Source organism: Saccopteryx bilineata, chromosome X (assembly GCF_036850765.1).
Source record: "Saccopteryx bilineata isolate mSacBil1 chromosome X, mSacBil1_pri_phased_curated, whole genome shotgun sequence".
Taxonomy (NCBI): Eukaryota; Metazoa; Chordata; class Mammalia; order Chiroptera; family Emballonuridae; genus Saccopteryx; species Saccopteryx bilineata.
Window position 1 is genome coordinate 6182731 of NC_089502.1, and position 22548 is coordinate 6205278.

The following is a 22548-nucleotide window of genomic DNA, read 5'->3' on the forward strand; positions in this document are numbered from 1 at the left end:
TTGGCTGAAAACACAAGCATAACCTCTCCCTCGTGTTAGAAGAGGGTGTGATCCCTGCCACTGTGCCGTGGCTGGGTTCTTTCAGCATCATTTCAGAGAGAGGGGCAGGGGAGAGAGCGAGAGAGCAAGAGATACAGAAAAATAGACAAGACAGACAGACAAATGAGGGGAGAAAAGAAAAAAAGACACATGGGGGCATATAAGCTGGCCCATGGGTCTGCAGTGGGAACACGTGTTGGAGTGAAAGCTGGGGTAGAAAATGGCATCTGAGAGGCTGGTGTGAGACATTGAGCCCTGGTAGGGAATGCAGAAGTAGCGACTTCTGCTTCTTTGGGTGGCGGAGCTGATGGAGCAGTTTCTAATATATCTAGTTTCGTTTCTGCACACTCGGCTGAAGTCCATCAAACTCGGTGACTAAAATAGTTTTCTTCCTCTACAGGGGGAGGCTAATACAGAGGTAGGGGTTCCTCGGAAAGGGGAGTAGCCTGTAGAACCTTAGGGACCAGCAGACAGTCCTCAGCAGGAGCGACAGTCAAGCAGGCATTTATTGTTAATAAGGCAGGAGTGAGGCCAAGAGGGAAGTTTTGTCCTTCATGTACCTTGGCAAAATGAACACATCGGAGAGCTCATGCCCAAGTGTCTGGGTCCCAGAGAGGCGCGTCCCTAAGCCAGGGATTGAAACCAGAGAGTATCTCCCAGTATGTACAAAGATCCTTTTCACTAACTTTAACTCACCTATTCTGCAACAGGGCATGCAGGGCTCAAGCCTTTGGGGCTCGAGAGTGAGGGAGAAGGTTTCCCATTGCAGAAGGTCACTCACCCATCCTTTGAGTGCTGGCTGGGTCCCTGTTCGAGGCGCCAGTTGTGGACAAGGCCTGCCGGGGGTGAAGACGATGAAGACGCAAAGGCTTGACTCTGGAGACCAGGTTAAGTGACGCAGATCCACTTTATTCAAGAAGTAAACTAGCTTATATACATGAGTTCAGCTTATAGGATGTTACAGCATGTTCTTCAAAGCCAATGGCTAAAAAGATCAGGGAGCTGCCTGGTTGGCATTGAGTCACTTTCATATAGAGGGCGAGCTCCATTCCTGGGTGTGCTCAGGAGGATTCTGGGAGCTGGAGTTTTCTCACAGCATTGTGTCAGCCACAGCTGCTAGGTAAATGCCCTGTGCTCTACCTACACAGTATTACTGCTCCATCCTACAGAAAAACATTTAGTTATTCTTTGTTGCCCTTTCCGTCATAAAAAACTTCTATTCAATATGGTTTGGAAAACCAATGACCACTAAAATAAAATATCTCTAATTTTTTATATAAGAACCTGATTAACCTAATGACATTCTAATTGGTGAAACTTCAGATAACATAACAAAATTCTACACAGTGCCATGCAAGATTATTTAAAAGCCAGATGCCAGGGAATTAAGAATACCTGTTCATAAACAATTTTTTTAAAAATAAAACTTTAGGCTTCTAGTTCTAGGAAAGTAGAATAGATATACTTTACCTTATTCTTCTCATTAAGTATAACTAAAACACTGAACACTTGCACATTGTTTTAAAAGCCATTATAAGAAAACTCTAAAATATGGAAAGAAGAAAGCAGACTGATTAGAAACCATGGAACCCAAGAAACAACACAGTACTAGTTCCTTAAATTTTCTTTTTGCCTCAGATATCCCAGACATAGAGCTGGAGTAGCTGATAACTTGAAAGTACCAATAGAAGCAGACAGAAAAAAAAAAAACAGACTACAAACTTTCTCCTTTAACAAAGGCCCAAAAAAAGGGAAATCTAGTAAGAAAAAAATAATTAGTCAGTAGTCACCCTATTTCAGCCAAATATAACAAAAAAAAATTGTGGTTTTATTACCACCCACACCAGCAAAGACCAAATAAAAAACCTAAAATTTTGGGGGGAGAGGTGATAGCAAGTCACTGCAACACCCCCATCAGGATGATGTCAGTGAAGACCAACCAAGTAGAGAGCCAAAAACTTCATTTCAATTAACAGTAATGATTACCCCCATACCTGCAGTGTCATTGAAGACTGCATAAAAACCTTATATTTCTACAATGAATTTGAAGTTATGAGGGCACTTCTCTAGACTGGGTGTCAGAAGATGCTTAGTCAAGACTTTCAGTATTTTCCGGTGTTTATAAGGTCATTTGAACCATAGTGTCACTGAAAATTATGTGCAAAGCTGGAACTCTCACTTACATACAAAGCAACAAAGAGCTTGCCTCTTTGGTGTCAATGGAGGGTAAGTGAAAAACCTAGACTTCTACCTCCACCTGATAATATTGAGGCAGTGCTCTCATCTTTCCCTGCCAAAATGAGGTCAGAAAAAGTCAACTAAAACAAAAGATGTAAATATGATCAAGAGTTTCATAATACAAAACTTACCATGTTCCAACACATTTTTTAAAAAAATCACTGGTAATACTAAGAATTAGGAAAATTGTAAACTGAATGGAGAAAAACAAATGGCAGTTACTAACAGCAAAATGACAGAAATGTTGAAATTATCTGACAAAGATTTTAAAGCAATCATCATTTAAAATTGTTCAAGAAGCAATTATTCTAAAATATTCTGGAGCAAATACACTAAAACAAATGGAAAAGTAGAAAGATTCAGGACATAAAGAAAATCTCAACAAAGAAATATAAGAATATAAGAATAAAATGGAAATTTTGGAACTAAAAATGACAATAACTAAAATTAAAAGTTTAGTGTATAACCTCAACAACAACAAAAAAATGAAGGTAAAGGAAAGAATCTGTAAATTTGAAGATAGAACAATATAAATTATTCACTGAACAACAAAGAAAAATAGCTTAAAATTGAATAAATCATCCCCAAAGACCTATGGGAATATAATGTAATATCTAACATTCATGTTATCAGAACTTTAGGAGAAAAAGAAAAAGAGCAAGGCTGAGAAAAACTGTAAAGGTACTTGAAGAAATAATGTCTTAAAACTTTCTAATCTTGGAAAGAGACATAAACCTACAGGGTAAAGAAGCTGAGCAAACCCAAAGGAATCCATGCCATGACATATTATAATTAAACTTCTAAAAACAAAGGACAAAAAATTTGAAAACAGCCAGAGAAAAATGGCTGTTCTTCAGTGAAGAAACTCTTCTAATGTAGAAACCATAAAGGTCAGAAAGAAGTGGCACAATAATTTCCAAGTTCAGAAAGAACCACAAAACCATAATCCTATACCCAGCAATAACATTCTTTGGAAATAAAGACATTTTTAGGTAAGAGAAAACTAACGTATTTTCACTATAAAACCTATTTTAATAAAATACCTAAAGGTAGTTCTCTAAAGAGAAATAAAGTAATAAGGAACCTTGGAATACTGGGAAGGAAGAAAGAATATAGGAAACAAAAATAATGTTGAAAACAAGGCCTTTTCTTCTGATTTTTATAATTTATATTGAGAACATTGGTGGAGTGAGAAATTACCTGGATCTTTCTTCTTGAAATTTCAACAATTTGAACAGCTATAACTCAGGCACACAAAGACACCTGAAATAACTGCACATTAAAGCATCTGAACGTGGGCAGAGAGAGACCTAGTAATACAGTCCTGCAGCAGAACACTCACAGTTGGACTTCAGAGACAGGAGAAGTTCAGTGTGTTTAGGTTTCCTCCTGCCAGGAGAAGTGGAGAGATTGGGGGCATACTCATAAGAGTTAAAAAACAAAGTAGTGGCTAAGTGCAGGGACAAGGCAGAATCCTGGGAACACTAACTGTGTTCCCAGGATCTGCCTTCTGACCACATTAAAGACAGAGAAGAAAAAAAACAAGCTGTTGCAGCCCCCCCTGACCTCCTAAATGTCATCCCTTTTCACCCGTAGAGTAAAACTAACCATGTAGAACCACTGTATCCTCTGAAGAACAGAGGTACTCTCTTCCTGGTCCCAAGTCTGTTGAGACACTGAAAAGAATGAACAATTCTCGAGATCTCCATTACCAGGAGAAAAAACAAAGAAGATGATAAAAGACTCTGAGCTCTTTCTCCCCCATCACAGCTGTAGCATTACCAGAAGCATTAGCCAGGAAGTTTCACAGAGCTAAAACTTGTAATTCAGCACCACCTACTGGAAATAATAGTGAAACTTCTTATAATAAATGATCAAGAAAGAACCTTTAGCCAGTGTCAACTAAGAATAGAAGGAGTATATTAAATACCATGAATAGCCAAGGAAGAGACATGGTTCAGAAAAACAATGAAAAATCTCCAGAAAACAATCTCAATCACATAAAAATTTGGGATATAATCTACAGAGAATTCTAAATTGAAGTTCTGAAAATACTCAATGAGATGCAAGAAAAAAACTGATAAGCCATTTAATAGGTGGGACACAAAAATGAGACTCATGGACATGGACAACAGTGTGGTGGTTACTGGGGGGGAGAGTGGGTGAGGGAAGGGAAGGGGCACAAAGAAAACCAGATAGAAGGTGATAGAAGATAATTTGACTTTAGGTGATGGGTACACAACATAATCAAATGTCAAAATGATCTGGAAATGTTTTCTCTGAACCTATGTACCTTAATTAATCAATGTCACCCCATTAAAACTAATAATAAAAATAAATAAATGGTGGAGTCGAAGGATGGTGGGCCATTCTGTTTATTGGTGTCTCACCAATACAGGCAGGCCACAAGGAAAGCCAAGGGAAAAGCAGAAAACCTGCTTTTCCCATAGAGGGCAAGGGATCAGGAAGGCCTCTGCAATGCTGATTGCAGGAACCAAGAGAGAGTGAAAGCCTCGGTCTGCTTCATTTTATAGTGTAGAAAATTAAAGCCTTTAAGGCAATATACAAATAAGGAAGTCTCTGATACAAAGCCATTTATCTGAGGCATAAATGGGATTCCTCATAAGAGTGCACCACCTCACATCATGTAACAGTCAAGAGTGTGGGAAAAGCTTAGGGATGAGAAGACCTTAGTATTAGAAGGGAGGGTAGGGCTGAGTCTTAAAACTAAGCCCTAGGCCAATGGTTCTCAAAATGTGTGACAAGGTGCACTGGTGCACCCTAGATTTCCAGGTGTACCCAATGGTATTGCAGAGAAATATGTGCCTGTTGGGGATCAAAAAACCAACACAGTTTTTGGAGTTTAGATTTTTGGGGGACAAAGGTGTGGGGAATTGGCTGTAAGCTGACAGTCTGTCTAGCCCCCCATCTCACTTGCCTGATTAGGTTGCAAAAGGCTGTTAAATTGTGGTGCTGGATTGTTTACACTACCCCCCATGTTCCCTGGAAAGACTGGAGGCAAGTCTCTTATATCCTTTGTTTGGTGTAAAGTTAAGATGATATGTATGGTGGGGATTTTCTGCAGTAAATACAATTAAGAGTAAAAAGAAAGGAATTCTTCAATGTTTTAATGAGGAAATGAGAGTTTGCCTTTCAAATATATAGCCAAACATTGAAGAAGTCACTAGGACACATCAGGCTCATGTTTCTCATAAACACAAAAATGAAAAAACTTAACACATTCACTCCAGGACCTGTCAAATTTACTAAATTCTATGAATAATGTATATATATATATCTATATATCTATATCTATCTATAGATAGATAGATAGATAGATAGATATAGATATAGATAGATAACTTTTTTGTCATTGTTTTTGTTTTTTAACCCCTTTTTTTTATGAATTCTATAAAGCATAACTCAAAACTGTAACATAAAAATGTTTTTTAATGTCAGAATAAGTTTAAGTTTGTTGTACTTATTTTGTTTAATTACCATAAAAGCATGCATGGACTTTATATTTTTCTTTAATATTTGACTTAATTATTATAACATATTTCTCAGAAATTTGTATATAGTGCTCCTACAATTATTTGTAGGATTTTAAATGTGCCCCGACTTCAAAAAGTTTGAGAATGACTGGCTTAGTCTATAATGACTTTGCCACCTTACAGCCTGTCTCCCACACCCAAAATGAGCAAACATATACATCATATTTACAAACTTATTTGACCACCATTCCACCCCTTTTGCTCACTTTACAATCTAATTCACAGGTATCTTTCATGATGGCCCTGTGCGAGGAGTGGGATACATTGCATAAACAGAAACAGTACCAACTACAGCAATAAGATTCATAAATGAAAAGCTATGGGCAAAATGAGAGAGCTGTCAGTGGCACCAAGAGAGGCAAATCTTTTCCCTCTGGCAGAATAGAGGCCAGAGTTTTGTCTGCAGACAGCACCATAGCTGGTACCAGAGGCCGCCCTGAGCAGGCATACCAAACCTTATTGGCCAATATACCAGTGTCTGCTGGTTCTATGTGTAGTAAAATAGGAGAACTCATTATTGGCCATAAAGAAATGACAAAGGTGCCCTTCATAATGCTGTCCCCCTGAGCACTCAAGGGATAACACACTTGTACCTTAGGTGGCCAGGTGCTGGTTGCCCAGGGAGTTAACTGGAGTTTATCCCCTTTCCCCATGGTGCCAACAAGGCCATGCATCTCAGATGGGGGGCCTGTATGGTCCAGGGCCAAGTCCATTGAAGCCATTGGCCTTTAAGAAGGGCTGTTGGGGCAAGCAAGAGCACATTGGCCTGCTGTCCAAAACCTGGCGTAAGTAAAATGTCCTTGGTGCATATCTGCAACTGAATGGGGTCAGCTGCCTGATACAGGAGGGCTTCCACTGGAGCTGGGCTCTCTCATCGAGGTCTCTCATTCAAAATCCGGAGTACTGTCCAATAGCGGCGTGTCCATCCAGTAAGGGAGCCAGTGCCCCCCTCCTGTCACAGTCTCTGCTTTAAGAGTCCATTATACCGCTCAATGATACCAGCAGCCTGGGAGAGATAGGAAACATGGTACTTCCAGTCCACCCCCAGCTTTTGAGCCCATTGCCTCAGCATTGAACTAGTGAAGTGGGCACAAGGACCAGCGGTCACCCATACGCAGCGCTCAGGCAGTCCAGAGCCTGTATGACTGCCCTCTGGTCAGGGTTACAGGTAGGGTAAGCAGCAAGCAGACCGGTGGCAGTATCTACACTGGTGACTGCATACTGGTACCCTTCTAAATTTAGTAAGGATCCAATGATGTCTATCTGCCATCATGTCAATGGAACATGACCCCTCTAGATCTGTCCAGGTGATACCAGTGGTCTCTGAGGGTGCTCCTTGGAGCATACTGCACATTGCTCACAGACTGCAAGTACCTCTGCATTGGACACAGGCAAGTTCCACGCCTTAATCAGAGCTCACATAGTTTTTCATCCCGCATGGAGCAGGCACTGGGGGAGCCACTGTGCCACATCACCTGCAGGTGCGGTCTCCAACCACTGCACCCTTGCCAACGTATCTGTCTCATCATTCCCAGGATAGGCTAGAGGGGCATGCCCTGTGACATGATATACTGTCATCTGCTTCTGATGTCCTATTTCCCATAAGTCCTGACACATGGCCTGATCCCACAGTGGATGGTGCATTATCATCCACTGGTTAATGTGCTAAGTAGCAATCCAAGGGGTCATTCAATGATAGACAGCCCAGGTGTCAGTGCAGATCACCAGAGGTGAAGTTTTATTATGGGCAACTAGCCAAACAGCTCTTAATTCTGCCCATTGGCCGCTTTGGCCTGTACATGTGTCCATCCAAATAGTCTCAGTGGCTGGATGGAAGGTTATAGCCATCCATTTGGCAGGTTGGCCCCTGCTGGAGCCATCAGTATACCAGGCATTTTCAGGGATGGGCACCCACCTGCCCCTCTTGGTAGGGACTGACTTCAGATTCTGTCTCCTGAGCCCCAGCTGCACCTAACTCTAAAGTTGCATAGGTGATTGGACCCAAGACTTCCTGCAGTTCTGCCCTCAACGGGCTGGTGCTAAGAGCACAGCATCATTGCAGGTAGGCACCTTACTTGGCCAGGGTGGACATTTGGGCCATACTACTACGTCGTTTGGTCGCCCAATCTCTCACTCATCCTGTAATAGGGGATGTTGTCTTGACTGTAACTGGTGTTGTGGTTGTAATACTCTCAGTGGCCAGGAGGGCAGCATACACAGCTGCCAGCTGCTTCTCCACTAATGAGTAACAAACTTCAACACCTTTCCACAATTGGGACCAAAATCCAATAAGTTGCCATAAGCACTCTGTCCATTGCCACAAGTCCCATTCAAACCCTTCTGAGGTTACATGAACATGCAGCTTGCAGGGCCTGGAAGAATCAAACATATTCAAGGCCTGTGCCACCTTGACAGCTCTCTTAGCTGTTGCAAATGAACCTTGCACCTGCTCAGTCCAATATCAATGAACCCCCTTCTGAATAATGTTGTACAAGGGGCATAGTAACTGAGCCAAATGGGGTATAAATGCTCGCCAATACCCCAACAAACCTAAGAATTCTTGTAACTGTTTTACCATAGTGGGCACAGGGTATGCTTGGATCTTATCTATAACTGCGTCAGGGATAACTTTTGTCTTACCTGACCAGACAACTCCCAAGAATTTAATAGATAACCCAGGTCCTTGTAATTTGTTCTCGTTGACTGCCCAGCCACATGCTTTCAAATGAGATAGCAGGGTAGGGACTACTTGCTCCAATTCTAGAAGAGAATCACTAGTTAGCATAATGTCATTGATATAAATACATGCAAACTGCCTCTGGCTGTTCCCATTTAGCCAGGTCAGCAGCCACCAGCCCATGGCACAAGGTGAGGCTATACAAATAGCCCTGGGGTAATACTGTAAAGGTCCATTGTCTCCCTTCCCAACTGAAGGCAAATTGGTCTTGACTCTGCAATATATCAATAGAGAAAAAAGCATTGGCCAAGTCTGCCACAAAGTGATATGTCCCCAACTCATGCTGTTCCATCGTGTTAGCTATCGAGGGAACAGCAGCATGCAAAGGGGGAACAACTTTATTAAGTTCTCTGTAATCTACTGTCATTCTCCAGGTTCCATCTAGTTTGCACACAGGCCATACTGGGGAACTGTAAGGACTGTGTGCTGGCTGGATGATCCCCACCTTTTCTAGTTCGAGGATTGTCCCTATGACTTCTTCATAACCACCTGGCAGGCAGTACAGCTTGGTGTTAGTCACACGCTGAGGGATGGATAATTGCAAAGGGGAATGTGATGTGTGTTTCCACAACACTGCCTTCATAACCCTGATCAGCAGCCAGAACTCCTCAGCTGTAGTTTCCAACCACAGTCCTTGCAAGACATCTACTCCCAAAATATATTTAGGAATAGGAGATACATATACCTTATATGGATTAGGAGGCAGTCTTCCTATCCCCAATGGGATGGTTATTGGCTTCACTTGAACAGTTTGGCTCCCATAACTGTCAGTGGCCACTGGGGTCCCAGCAAACCACTCTGGGTTCCCATAGAGGAGGGAACATTCTGCATCCATATCCACCAAGGCCAACAGTCATTGTACATTGGAAGGGGACCAGTGGATAGCCAGTTCCACGTGTGGCCTCCGGTTCCCACCCATTCCTGTTAGACGGGTCCTTTGGCCCTTTTCCTATTCAAACTGGTACAATGGATCGTGGGAGTTCTCCTCTCCCTTGGCCATCTCCATCATATAATCTTGTAACCAAACTGCCTGCGCACCAAACGTTTCATTGGTAGCTTCTGGGGCCTTTCGTCTCAGTGGCTGGAACTTCTGTTCTGCTTTAAGCTGCTGCCAAAGCTCCAAATTAATTTTATTAGACTGGCCATCCAATTTCCCCTTATCTTTTCCAGCCACAATCAAGTCTAGCCACATCTGTGTTCAGGTAACCTTTACAGGCCTGTTTCCCTTGTTAGTCAGGGGGGCAACATAGGCAGCAGCACTCATTGCTTTATGATCCCGAGTGGCCTCCAGCTCTCCAAATCTGCTACCATCTGTGTAACTGCATTGATGGGCTGCCCCACATAGGGGCCCAAGGTAGCCACAAGTGACCCTAAAAGGGCTGACGGGATGCTAGCAAGGACAAATTCCCTCATTTTTGCTGTACACACTTCCTCTTCTGGCCCATGGGACCCAGGGTTGAAAGCAGCATTCTTCATACCTAGTTCCTGAAGGACCTTTACTAACTCACTGTAGCACTGCCACTGACTCATTGCCCCTGGCAATTCTCCAGCATTCTGCCAGACCATACAAATGGCGGCCATCACCCATTCTAATAGGGTATGGTCTCCTGGGTTGCCATGGCAGTTCTGAAGACGCTGCCTCAAGGAGGAGTGTGTGTTAATGGCGGCCAATTTCTCCATCTCTGTTCTGGAGAGCATGATGCCATCCACCCCTATATCCCATAATCGTAGTAACCAGGCTAGCAGGGATTCAGTAGGTTTCTGCCTAAATTGTGCCCCCCAACTCCATCAGCTCTGCCTAGGTGTAGGGCCGGACCACAGAGTGTTCCATTACCAGGACAGGAGGCAGTGGCTGCCCCTGAGGGACTCTGCTGCTGGGTTTCTACCTTCTTGGTGACCACTGGTTGGGTTCTGAGTCTGGGCATGGCAGCTTCAGCCTGAGCCTTCTCATCCTCAGAAGAGGAGCTGCAAGCACGTGCTCCTGCTGACTCAAAGCCAGTCCACTGGCACGGATGCTGCTGCTCCTTTGGCAACTGTTGAGGCTCCTGTGGCTGCTGGCTTTTGGCCAGAAGCTGAGACTCGAGCTCTTGAATCCGCAGTTGTTTCTCCAACAAGTGCCAGTGCAAATGTTCAGCTTCCGGGGTAAACTGCAACTCCTGAACCCTTAATTCCTTCTCCTGTGCTCACTCCAATTCCAGCCTTTTCTGCCGTTCAATTTGCAATTCATACTAAAACTATCCACCTTGGGCAGCTTCTCACACAGAACTCCTGGTTTCCCCTTGAGTAAAAAACATGCAGCCCTTGGCAGTGGAGAAGCAGATGGGCCTTTCTCCTGTGTGCCCTGACCAAGAAGCAAACCCAGGACATCCACACCCTGGGCCAATGCTCTACCAGGGAACCAACTGGCCAAGGCTCCTCCATTTATTTACATCTAACTTCAAGAAATCATGAGTTCTATCTAGATAATTTTGTCTTATTTTATTTACTGAAACACTGAATAATCTCAGAAACAGTCCAAGGAGAAAATAATTTTAGCTTTCTGCTCTTCACCAGAAAAAGAACCTTCTCTTTTTTAGAAAATTAAATTTAACAGGGTGACATTGATCAACAAGGGTACATAGATTTCAGGAAAACATTTCCACATCAATTGAACTGTCAATTATGCTGTATAGCCATGACCCAAAGTAAAATAAATTTCCATTACCTTATATTTGTTCCTCTTTACACCCTTCCCCCAACCACACCCCCTTTTTTACATCCCCTTCTCCTGGTAAACACTGCACTCTTATCTATGTCCATGAGTCTCAGATTTGTCTCCCACCTATGTATGGAATCATACAGTTCTTAGCTTTCTCTGGTTTATTTACTTCACTCACTATAATGTTTTCAAAGTCCAATCATGATGTTGTAAATAATACTATGTCATTGTTGCTTATAGCTGGGTAGTATTCCATTGTATATATGTACCAAATCTTCTTTTTTTGTGACAGAGACAGAGAGATAGTGAGAGGAACAGATAGGGACAGACAGACAAGAAGGGACAGAAATGAGAAACATCAATTCTTCATTCCAGCACGTTAGTTGTTCATTGATTGCTTTCTCATATGTGCCTTGATCAAGGGGCTATAGCAAAGTGAGTGACCCCTTGCTCAAGCCAGCGACCTTGGGCTCAAGCCAGCAACCATGGAATCATGTCTATGATCCCATGCTCAAGCCAGCTACCGTGTGCTAAAGATGGTGAGCCTGCACTCAAGCCAGTGACCTCAGGGTTTTTGAACCTGGGTCCTCTGCCTTTCAGTTTAATACTCTATCCACTGCATCACCACCCAGTCAGGCTACCGCATCTTCTATATCCAATCCTCTATCAAGGGGCACTTTGACTATTTCCATGTCTTGGCTACTGTGAACAATGATGTGATAAACATGGGGTTGCATATGTCATTACATAACAATATTTTTAAGTTTGGGGGGTATATACCCAGTAGAGGGATTGCTGGGTCATATGGTAGTTCTATTCTAAATTTTTTGAGGAATCACCATAATTTCTTACAAAATGGTTGTACTAATTTACATTCCCACCATCAGTAAATGATGATTCCTTTTTCTCCACAGCCTCTCCAACACTTGTTATGACCTATCTTCTTGATAATATTTAATCTAATAGGTGTGAGGTGGTATCTCATTGTAGTTTAGATTTGCATTTTCAAGTAGCTAGTGAAGGTGAGCATCTTTTCATATATCTCTTGGCCACCCTTATTTCTTCTTTGGAGAGGTGTCTCTTTATGTCCTTTCCCCATTTTTAATTGGATTACTTGCTTATTTGTTGCTGAGCTTTGTGAGTTCTTCATGTATTTTGGAAATCAGGCCCCTATTAATCTGTTGTTTGCAAATGCCATCTCCCATTTAGTTGGCTGTCTATTTGTTTTGTTGTCAGTTTCTTTTGCTGTGTAGAAGCTTTTGAATTTGATATAGTCCCATTCATTTATTTTTACCTTTATTTTCCTTATTTTTGGTGTCAAATTCATAAATTGTTCTCAATAACCAGGGTCCATGAGTTTATTACCTATGTTTTCCTTTACATAATTTATTTTTTCAGATCTTATATTTAGGTCTTTGATCTATTTTGAATTGATTTTTGTGCAGGGGAATGAACTGTAATCAAGTTTCATTCCTTTTTATGTGGCTTTCCAATTTTTCCAGCACAATTTATTGAAGATTTATTTTCTTCATTGTGTGTTTTTGGCTCCTTTGTCAAAGATTATTTGTTCATCTGTATGAGGTTTTATTTCTGTGCTCTTGATTCTGTTCCATTGGTCTATGAATCTATCTTTCTGCCAATATCATGCTGTTTTGATTATTATGATTCTGTAGTATAATTTTTTTAATAATTTTATTTTTAATGGGGCGACATCAATAAATCAGGATACATATATTCAAAGATAACAACTCCAGGTTATCTTGTCGTTCACTTATGTTGCATACCCATCACTCAAAGTCAGATTGTCCTCTGTCACCTTCTATCTAGTTTTCTTTGTGCCCCTCCCCCTCCCCCTTTTCCTCTCCTTCTCCCCCCTCCTCCTGTAATTTGAAGTCAGGTATTGTAATAACTCTGGCTTCATTCTTTTTTCTCAGGATTGCTTTGGCTATTTGATGTTTTTTAAGGTTTCATACAAACCTGGTAGTATTTTGTTCCATTTCTTTAAAAAAAAGACACTAGAATTTTGGTGAGAATTTAACTAAATTTGTCTATTACTTTGTATAATATGGCCATTTTAACTATGTTTATCCTTCCTATCCATGAACGTGGAATATTTTTCCATTTCAGTGTGTCTTTTTTCACTATCCTTTAATAATGCTTTATATTTTTCAGTAGACAGATCCTTTATATTTTTAAGTTTATTCTTAGGTATTTAATTTTTTGTTGCAACTGTAAAAGGGATTACTTTTTTTAGTTCATTTACCTAAGTTTTATTGTTAGTGTGTATAAAAGAAATAGACTTCAGTATATTGATTTTGTATCCTGCAACTTTACTGTATTGGTCTATTGTCTTAAATAGTCTTTCAGTAGAGTATTTAGGGTTTTCAATATACAGGATCATGTCATTTGCAAAAAGTGAAATCTTTACTTTTTCTTTTCTGATATGAATGCCTTTTATTTCTTTCTCTCATCTGATTGCTCTGGCTAGAACTTCCAGTATTGTATTGAATAGGAATGGAGAAAGTAGGCAGCTTTGCCTTGTTCCTGATTTTAGAAGAAAAACTTTCATTTTTTCACCATTTAGTATGATATTAGCTGATGGTTTGTCATATATGGCCTTTATTATTTTGAGGTATTTTCTTCCTATACCCATTTTATTGAGTGTTTTGAATATAAAGAAATATTGATTCTTATTAAATGCCTTCTTTACATCTATTGATAGTATCATATAATTTTTGTTCTTTGTTTTGTTGATATGGTGTATTACATTAATTGATTTTCATATGTTGAACCATTTTTGCGCTCCTGGAATGAATCCCACTTGATGGTAATGGATTGTATTTTTAAAGTGTTGTATTTCATGTGCTAATATGTTGTTTAGGATTTTTCAGAATATTTATTAGAAATATTGGTCTGTAGTTGTTTTGTTTTTTTTTATTGTGTTGTCCTTGCCAGGTTTTGGTATGAGGGTTATGCTGGCTGCATAAAATTTATTGAGCAATATTGCTTCTATTTTTTGGAATACTTTTCAAAGGATACATACCAAACCTTCTTGGAAAATTGGTAAAATTCGCTAATGTAGTCATCTGGTTCTGGACTTTTGTTTTTGATAGTTGTTTCTATTTCCTTTTTGTTTATGTCTCTATTTAAGCTTTTTCCTTCTTCGTGATTCAGTTTAGGAATACTATATAGTTCTAGGAATTTATCCATTTCTTCTAGATTGTTGAATTTGGTGGCATATAGTCTTTCAAAGTATTCTTTTTTAAAATACTTTTAAAAAAATGCTGTCCGGCAACCTCAGCATTCCAGGTCAATGCTTTATCCACTGTGCCATCACAGGTCAGGTTCAAAGTATTTTTAAATGATCCTTTTTATATCTATAATATCTGTTGTAATTTCTCATTTTTTAATATTTTATTTATATGAGTCCTTTCTTGTTTTTTCTTAGTGAGTCTAGCAAAGGGTTTGTCGATTTTATTTATCATTTCAAAGAACCAGCTCTTTGTTATACTAATTTTTTCTGTAGTTTTTCTGTTCTTTGTTTCATTTATTTCTGCTCTAATTTTTACTATTTTCTGTCTTCTGCTGATTTTGGGTTACCTTTGTATTTCTTTTTCTAGTCCCTTAAAATGTAATATTAAATTGTTAACTTTGGCTTTTTCTTGTTTCTTGATATAAGCCTGTAATGATGTAAATTTTTCTCTTATTACTGCATTTTCTGCATCACAGAAATTTTAATATGTCATGTTGTCATTCTTGTTTGTCTGTGTATATCTTTTTTTTTTTAGCAAGAATGACAGAGACAGAGAGAGTGACAGACAGGGACAAGCAGGCAAGAAGGGAAAGAGATAAGAAGTATCAGTTTTTTGTTATGGTATCTTAATTGTCACTGATTGCTTTCTTATAGAGTATATGCCTTGACCAGGGGGTTACAGCAGAATGAGTCACCCCTAGCTCAAGCCAGCAACCTTGAGCTTCAAGCCAGAGACTTTGGTACTCAAGCCAGCAACTCTGGGGTCATGTCTATAATCTCATGCTCAAACCAGCGACTCCGCACTTAAACTGGTGAGCCTGGGCTCAAGCCAGATGACCCTGCACTAAAGCCGGCCACCTTGAGGATTTTAAACTGGATGTTCTGTATTTCAGTCTGGCACTCTATTCACTGTGCCACTGCCTAGTAAGGCTGTATATATCTTTTGATCTCTGCTTTTATTTTTTCTTTGACCTAGTCATTTAGTAGAAGTATGTTATTTAATTTTCACATGTTTGTGGGTATCTTTACATTTTTTGCAGTTGAATTATGATTTTAAAACCCTTTGATCAGAAAATATTATTGGTATAATTTCTATCCTTCTGAACTTGTTGTTAGTTTTGTGGCCCAACATATGCTCTATTCTTAAAAATGTTCCATGTACACTGGAGAAAAATGTGTACTCTGAAGTTCTGGGATAAAATGTCCTATAAATATCTATTATGTCCATTTGGTCTTTTGTGTCATCTAAGGCTGATATTTCTTAATTAATTTTCTATTTGAATGATCAATCTAAAGCTGACAATGGTGTGTTGAAATCTCCAAGTATTAATTGTGTTTTTGTATGCTTCTTTTTCTTGATTTGTTAATAGATATCATATATTTTAGTGCTTTCTAGTTTGGTGCATATGTAATGACAAGTGTTATGTCTTCTTGATACAATGTTCCTTTTATCATTATAAGATGTCCATCTTTGATGAGGACTCAAAGATGGCAGCAAAGTAGGCGGATGCACAGATGCCCAGCTCTCACCACCAAACTGAAATACAAATCAATTTAGGAAAAGTCAGCATGAAAAACCAACTCTGAACTGCAAGAATGGCTCTCAAAAACCAAGGAGCAAAGAGGAAATCACAGGAGTCCTAGTAGGGAGCCCCTGAACCTCCTCAGCTTGCCAGAATGGAGGGGGGGTGGGGCTGAGAGCCCAGAGAGGATCTCGGAGGGAGGGGAGCAGAAACTACTGCTCACAGCCACTTGCCTGGAGACCAGGGAGCAAGGTGCATTAAAAGGACCAGCTTATCTCCCAGGTGGAGAGGACAGGGAGAGGGACAGACTGTGAGGGGATACGGAATGCAGGAGAGGAACTAAAAGGGCTGACTCATCCGTGGTGGAGGCGGCCATAGCTGGGGGAGGGACTGAACCTTTCACAAAACAGAGCTGAAGTGCTTCTGGATCAGAGATCTCTGGACATCTCTCCAGCTCCAATCAGTGCAACAAGACACAGCTGAAAACAAGAAGTGGGGAGGAGGGGCAGTAACTCAGGTCTCCATGGAGATCTGAGATACACCTCCCCCTACTGAAGCTGAGAAAAAACCCTGCCCCCAGCGAGTCTAGCTGGATAAAGAGGCCTTCAGAGTCTCAGGTTACACCCACCGCATTCCTGGATACAGTTTCAAGGAAGCCCCCTGCTGAGATCAGTAAACAAGACTATCACCTGTTAAGAAAACAAACAAATCAAGACTTCAAAGCTGCCCAAATCTGAAAGTGGATTACAGATAACAGCTGATACCAACCCAAGAAGACCTAGAAATAACACAACTGAAAACTGGAGGCAGACAACATCAAGCCTAGACTCAACCAACTCTACAAATAAAACCCAAAAACAGATGATGAGAAGGCAAAGGAATGCAATCCCAATGAAACCACAAGAGACACCTTCAAGAGATGAACTGAGTGATATGGAAATAATCAAACTTCCAGATGCACAGTTCAAAATAATGATTGTAAGGATGCTTAGGGATCTTAGAACAACAATGGAAGGGCAGTTTGAAAACCTAAATAAAGAAATAGCAAGTATAAAAAAGAATCAGTTGGAGACAACAATAACAATATCAGAAATAAAGACCACAATGGAAGGAATTAAAAACAGGATAGATAGAGCAAAGGATCGAATCAGTGAGTTAGAAGACAACTGGAATGAAGGCATGAAAGCAGAGAAGAAAAGAGAAAAAAGACTCAAAAAGTCAGAGGAAACTCTTAGAGAGCTCTGTGACAACATGAAGAGAAATAACATTCACATCATAGGGGTTCCTGAAGAAGAAGAAAAAGAACAAGAAATAGAGGCTTTGTTCAATCATATCATAGCAGAAAACTTCCCTAAATTAATGCAAGAGAAACTCTCACAAATCCAAGAAGCACAGAGGACTCCATTAAAGAGAAACCCAAAGAAACCTATGCCAAGACACATCAAAATTAAAATACCAAAGCTAAGCGATAAAGAGAAAATATTAAAAGCTGCAAGAGAAAAAAAGTTATCACTTACATAGGAGGCCCCATAAGGATAACATCTGACTTCTCAACAGAAACACTTGAGGCCAGAAGGGAATAGCAAAAAATATTCAAAGTAATGCAGAACAAGAACCTACAACCAAGACTACTTTATCCAGCAAGGCTATCGTTTAAAATCGAAGGAGAAATAAAAAGCTTCCCAGACAAAAACAACTCAAGGAATTCATTACAACCAAACCAATGCTGCAGGAAATATTAAGGTGCCTGGTGTAAACAGATCAAAGTGGGAAAAAAATACAGCAAAAAAAAAAAAAAAGGAATATACCTTTAAAGAAGAAAATGGCAATAAACAACTACATATCAATAATACCCTTAAATGTAAATGGACTAAATGATCCCATCAAAAGACATAGGGTAGCTGTGTGGATAAGAAAACAGGACCCATACATATCTTGTCTAGAAGAGACACACCTTAAGACAAAAGACACACATAGATTGAAGGTAAAAGGATGGAAAAAACATTTCATGCAAACGAAAATGAAAAAAAAAGCTGGGGTAGCAATACTTATATCAGACAAATTGGACTTTAAAACAAAAGATATAGTAAGAGATAAAGAAGGCCACTACATAATGATAAAGGGAGCAATCCAAAAGGAAGATATAACTATTATAAATATCTATGCACCTAATATAGGAGCACCTAAATATATAAAGCAAACTTTGATGGATTTAAAGGGTGACATCAAAAGCAATACTATAATAGTAGGGGATTTCAATACCCCACTATCATCACTAGATAGATCCTCAAGAAAGAAAATTAACAAAGAAACAGCAGACTAAATGGAAACACTAGATCAACTCGATTTAATAGATATCTTCAGAACCTTTCACCCTAAAGCAGCAGAATATACATTCTTTTCAAGTGCTCATGGTACATTCTCTAGGATAGACCACATGTTAGGGCACAAAAGTGGTCTCAACAAATTTTAGAAGACTGAAATCATATCAAGCACTTTCTCCGATCACAACGGCATGAAACTAGAAATGAATCACAACAGAAAAGCTCAAAAATTCACAAACACATGGAAACTAAATAGCAGGTTGTTAAATAATGAATGGATTAAGAATGAGATCGAAGAAGAAATAAAAAAATTCCTAGAAACGAATGACAATGAGCATACAACAACTCAAAATTTATGGGACACAGTGAAAGCAGTGCTGAGAGGGAAGTTCATAGCACTACAGGCACACTTTCAGAAGCTAGAAACAGCTCAAATAAACAACTTAACCCTGCATCTAAAAGAATTAGAAAAAGAACAGCAAGTAAAGCCCAAATGTAGTAGAAGGAAGGAAATAATAAAGATCAGAGCAGAAATAAATGACATAGAGGCTAAAGAAACAATACAGAAGATCAATGAAACTAGGAGCTGGTTCTCTGAAAAGGTAAACAAGATTGATGAACCTTTAACTAGACTCGCCAAGAAAAAGAGAGAGAGGACTCAAATAATTAAAATTAGAAATAAGAGAGGAGAAATAACAACTGACATAACATAAATACAAAATATTATAAGAAAATACTATGAAGAACTGTATGCCAAAAAACTAGACAACCTAGATGAAATGGACAAATTCCTTGAAACATACAATCTTCCAAAAATCAATCTGGAAGAATCAGAAAACCTAAACAGACTGATTACAACAAAGGAGATCGAAACAGTTATCAAAAACCTCCCAACAAAGGAAAGTCCAGGGCCCGATGGCTTCACAACAGAATTCTACCAAATATTCATAGAAGAACTGACTCCTATCCTTCTCAAACTATTTCAAAAAATTCAAGAGGAACGAAGACTTCCAAGCTCCTTTTATGAGGCGAGCATAATTCTGATTCCAAAACCAGGCAAAGACAACACAAAGAAAGAAAATTATAGGCCAATATCTCTGATGAATATAGATGCTAAAATCTTCAACAAAATATTAGCAAACCGGATCCAACAATATATGGAAAAAATCATACACCATGATCAAGTGGGATTTATTCTGGGGAGGCAAAAATGGTACAATATTTGTAAATCAATCAATGTGATTCATCACATAAACTAAAAGAAGGAGAAAAACCATATGATAATTTCAATAGATGCAGAAAAAGGCCCTGGCCGGTTGGCTCAGCGGTAGAGCATCGGCCTAGCGTGCGGAGGACCCGGGTTCGATTCCTGGCCAGGGCACACAGGAGAAGCGCCCATTTGCTTCTCCACCCCTCCGCCGCGCCTTCCTCTCTGTCTCTCTCTTCCCCTCCCGCAGCCGGGGCTCCATTGGAGCGGGGATGGCCCGGGCGCTGGGGATGGCTTTGTGGCCTCTGCCTCAGGCGCTAGAGTGGCTCTGGTCGCAACATGGCGATGCCCAGGATGGGCAGAGCATCGCCCCCTGGTGGGCAGAGCATCGCCCCTGGTGGGTGTGCCGGGTGGATCCCGGTCGGGCGCATGCGGGAGTCTGTCTGACTGTCTCTCCCTGTTTCCAGCTTCAGAAAAATGCAACAACAAAAAAATAGATGCAGAAAAAGCATTTGATAAAATCCAGTACCCATTTATGGTCAAAACTCTCAGCAAAGTGGGAATACAGGGAACATAACTCAACATGATAAAGGCCATCTATGACAAACCCACAGCCAACATCATACTCAATGTGCAAAAATTAAAAGCAATCCCCTTAAGATCAGGAATAAGACAAAGGTGCCCCCTTTCACCACTCTTATTCAACATAGTTCTGGAAGTCCTAGCCACAGCAATCAGACAACAAGAAAAAATAAAAGGCATCCAAATTTGAGAAGAAGAAGTAAAACTATCATTATTTGCAGAAGATATGATATTGTATATAGAAAACCCTAAAGTCTCAGTCAAAAAGCTACTGGACCTGATAAATGAATTCAGCAAAGTGGCAGGATACAAAATCAATACTCAGAAATCAGAGGCATTTTTATACACCAACAATGAACAGTCAGAAAGAGAAATTAAGGACATAATCCCCTTCACAATTACAACAAAAAAAATAAAGTACCTAGGAATAAACTTAACCAAGGAGACTAAAAACTTGTACTCGGAAAATTACAAAGCATTGATAAAAGAAATCAAGGAAGATACAAACAAGTGGAAGCATATACCGTGCTCATGGTTAGGAATAATAAATATTATTAAAATGTCTATATTACCCAAAGCAATCTATAAATTCAATGCAATACCAATTAAAATACCAATGACATACTTCAAAGATATAGAACACATATTCCAAAAATTTATATGGAACCAAAAGAGAACACAAATAGCCTCAGCAATCTTAAAAAAGAAGAATAAAGTGGGAGGTATCACACTTCCTGATATCAAGTTATACTACAAAGCCATTTTACTCAAAACAGCCTGGTACTGGCATAAGAACAGGCATATAGATCAATGGAACAGAACAGAGAACCCAGAAATAAACCCACAGTTCTATGGACAACTGATATTTGACAAAGGAGGCAAGGAAATAGAATGGAGTAAAGACAACCTCTTTAACAAATGGTGTTGGGAAAATTGGACAGCTACCTGCCAAAAAAATGAAACTAGATCACCAGCTTACACCACTTACAAAAATAAACTCAAAATGGATAAAAGACTTAAAGATAGGCCATGAAACCATAAGCATCTTAGAAAAAAACATAGGCAGTAAGCTCTCCGACATCTCTCGGAGCAATATATTTGATGATTTATCTCCATGGGGAAGTGAAATAAAAGACAGGATAAACAAATGGGACTATATCAAACTAAAAAGCTTTTGCACAGCTAAAGACAACAAGAACAGAATAAAAAGACAAACTACACAATGGGAGAACATATTTGACAATACATCTGATAAGGGGTTAATAACCAAAATTTATAAAGAACTCGTAAATCTCAACACCAGAAAGACAAACAATCCAATCCAAAAATGGGCAAAAGAGATGAATAGACACTTCTCCAAAGAGGACATACAGATGGCCAACGGGCATATGAAAAAATGCTCAACATCACTAATCATTAGAGAAATGCAAATTAAAACCACAATGAGATATCACCTCATACCAGTCAGAATGGCGCTCATCAACAAAACAATACAGAATAAGTGCTGGCGAGGATGTGGAGAAAAGGGAACCCTCCTGCACTGCTGGTGGGAATGCAGACTGGTGCAGCCACTGTGGAAAACAGTATGGAGATTCCTCACAAAACTGAAAATTGAACTGCCTTTTGACCCAGCTATCCCACTTTTAGGAATATACTCCAAGGACACCATAGAACGGCTCTAAAAGGAGAAATGCACCCCCATGTTTGTGGCAGCATTGTTCACAATAGCGAAGATCTGGAAACAACCCAAGTGTCTGTCAGAGGACGAGTGGATTAACAAGCTTTGGTACATATATACTATGGAGTACTACTCAGCCATAAGAAATGATGACATCGGATCCTTTACAATAACATGGATGGACCTTGATAACATTATATGGAGTGAAATAATTAAATCAGAAAAAAAACTAAGAACTACATGAATCCATACATAGAAGGGACATAAAAATGAGACTCAGAGACATGAACAAGAATGTGATGGCAACAGGGGTGGGGGGGTCGGGGAGGGGGGAGGGTGGATGGGGTGAAGAAGGAGAGAGGGGTTGGGGGAAGGGAGGGGCACAAAGAAAACCAGATAGAAGGTGACAGAAGACAATTTAACTTTGGGGGAGGGGTATACAGCACAATCAAATGTCAAAATAATCTAGAGATGTTTTCTCTCAACATATGTACCCTGATTTATTAATGTCACTGCATTAAATTTAATAAATAAATTTTTAAAAAAAGATGTCCATCTTTATCTCTGGTTACCTTTTCTGTCTCGAAGTCAGCACTGTCAGATATGAGTATGGCTACACCTGCTTTTCATTGGGTATTATTTGCTTGGACAATCAATTCCTCAACCTTTCACTTTGAGTCTACTGTTGTTCTTGCATGTTAGGTGTGTCGCTTGA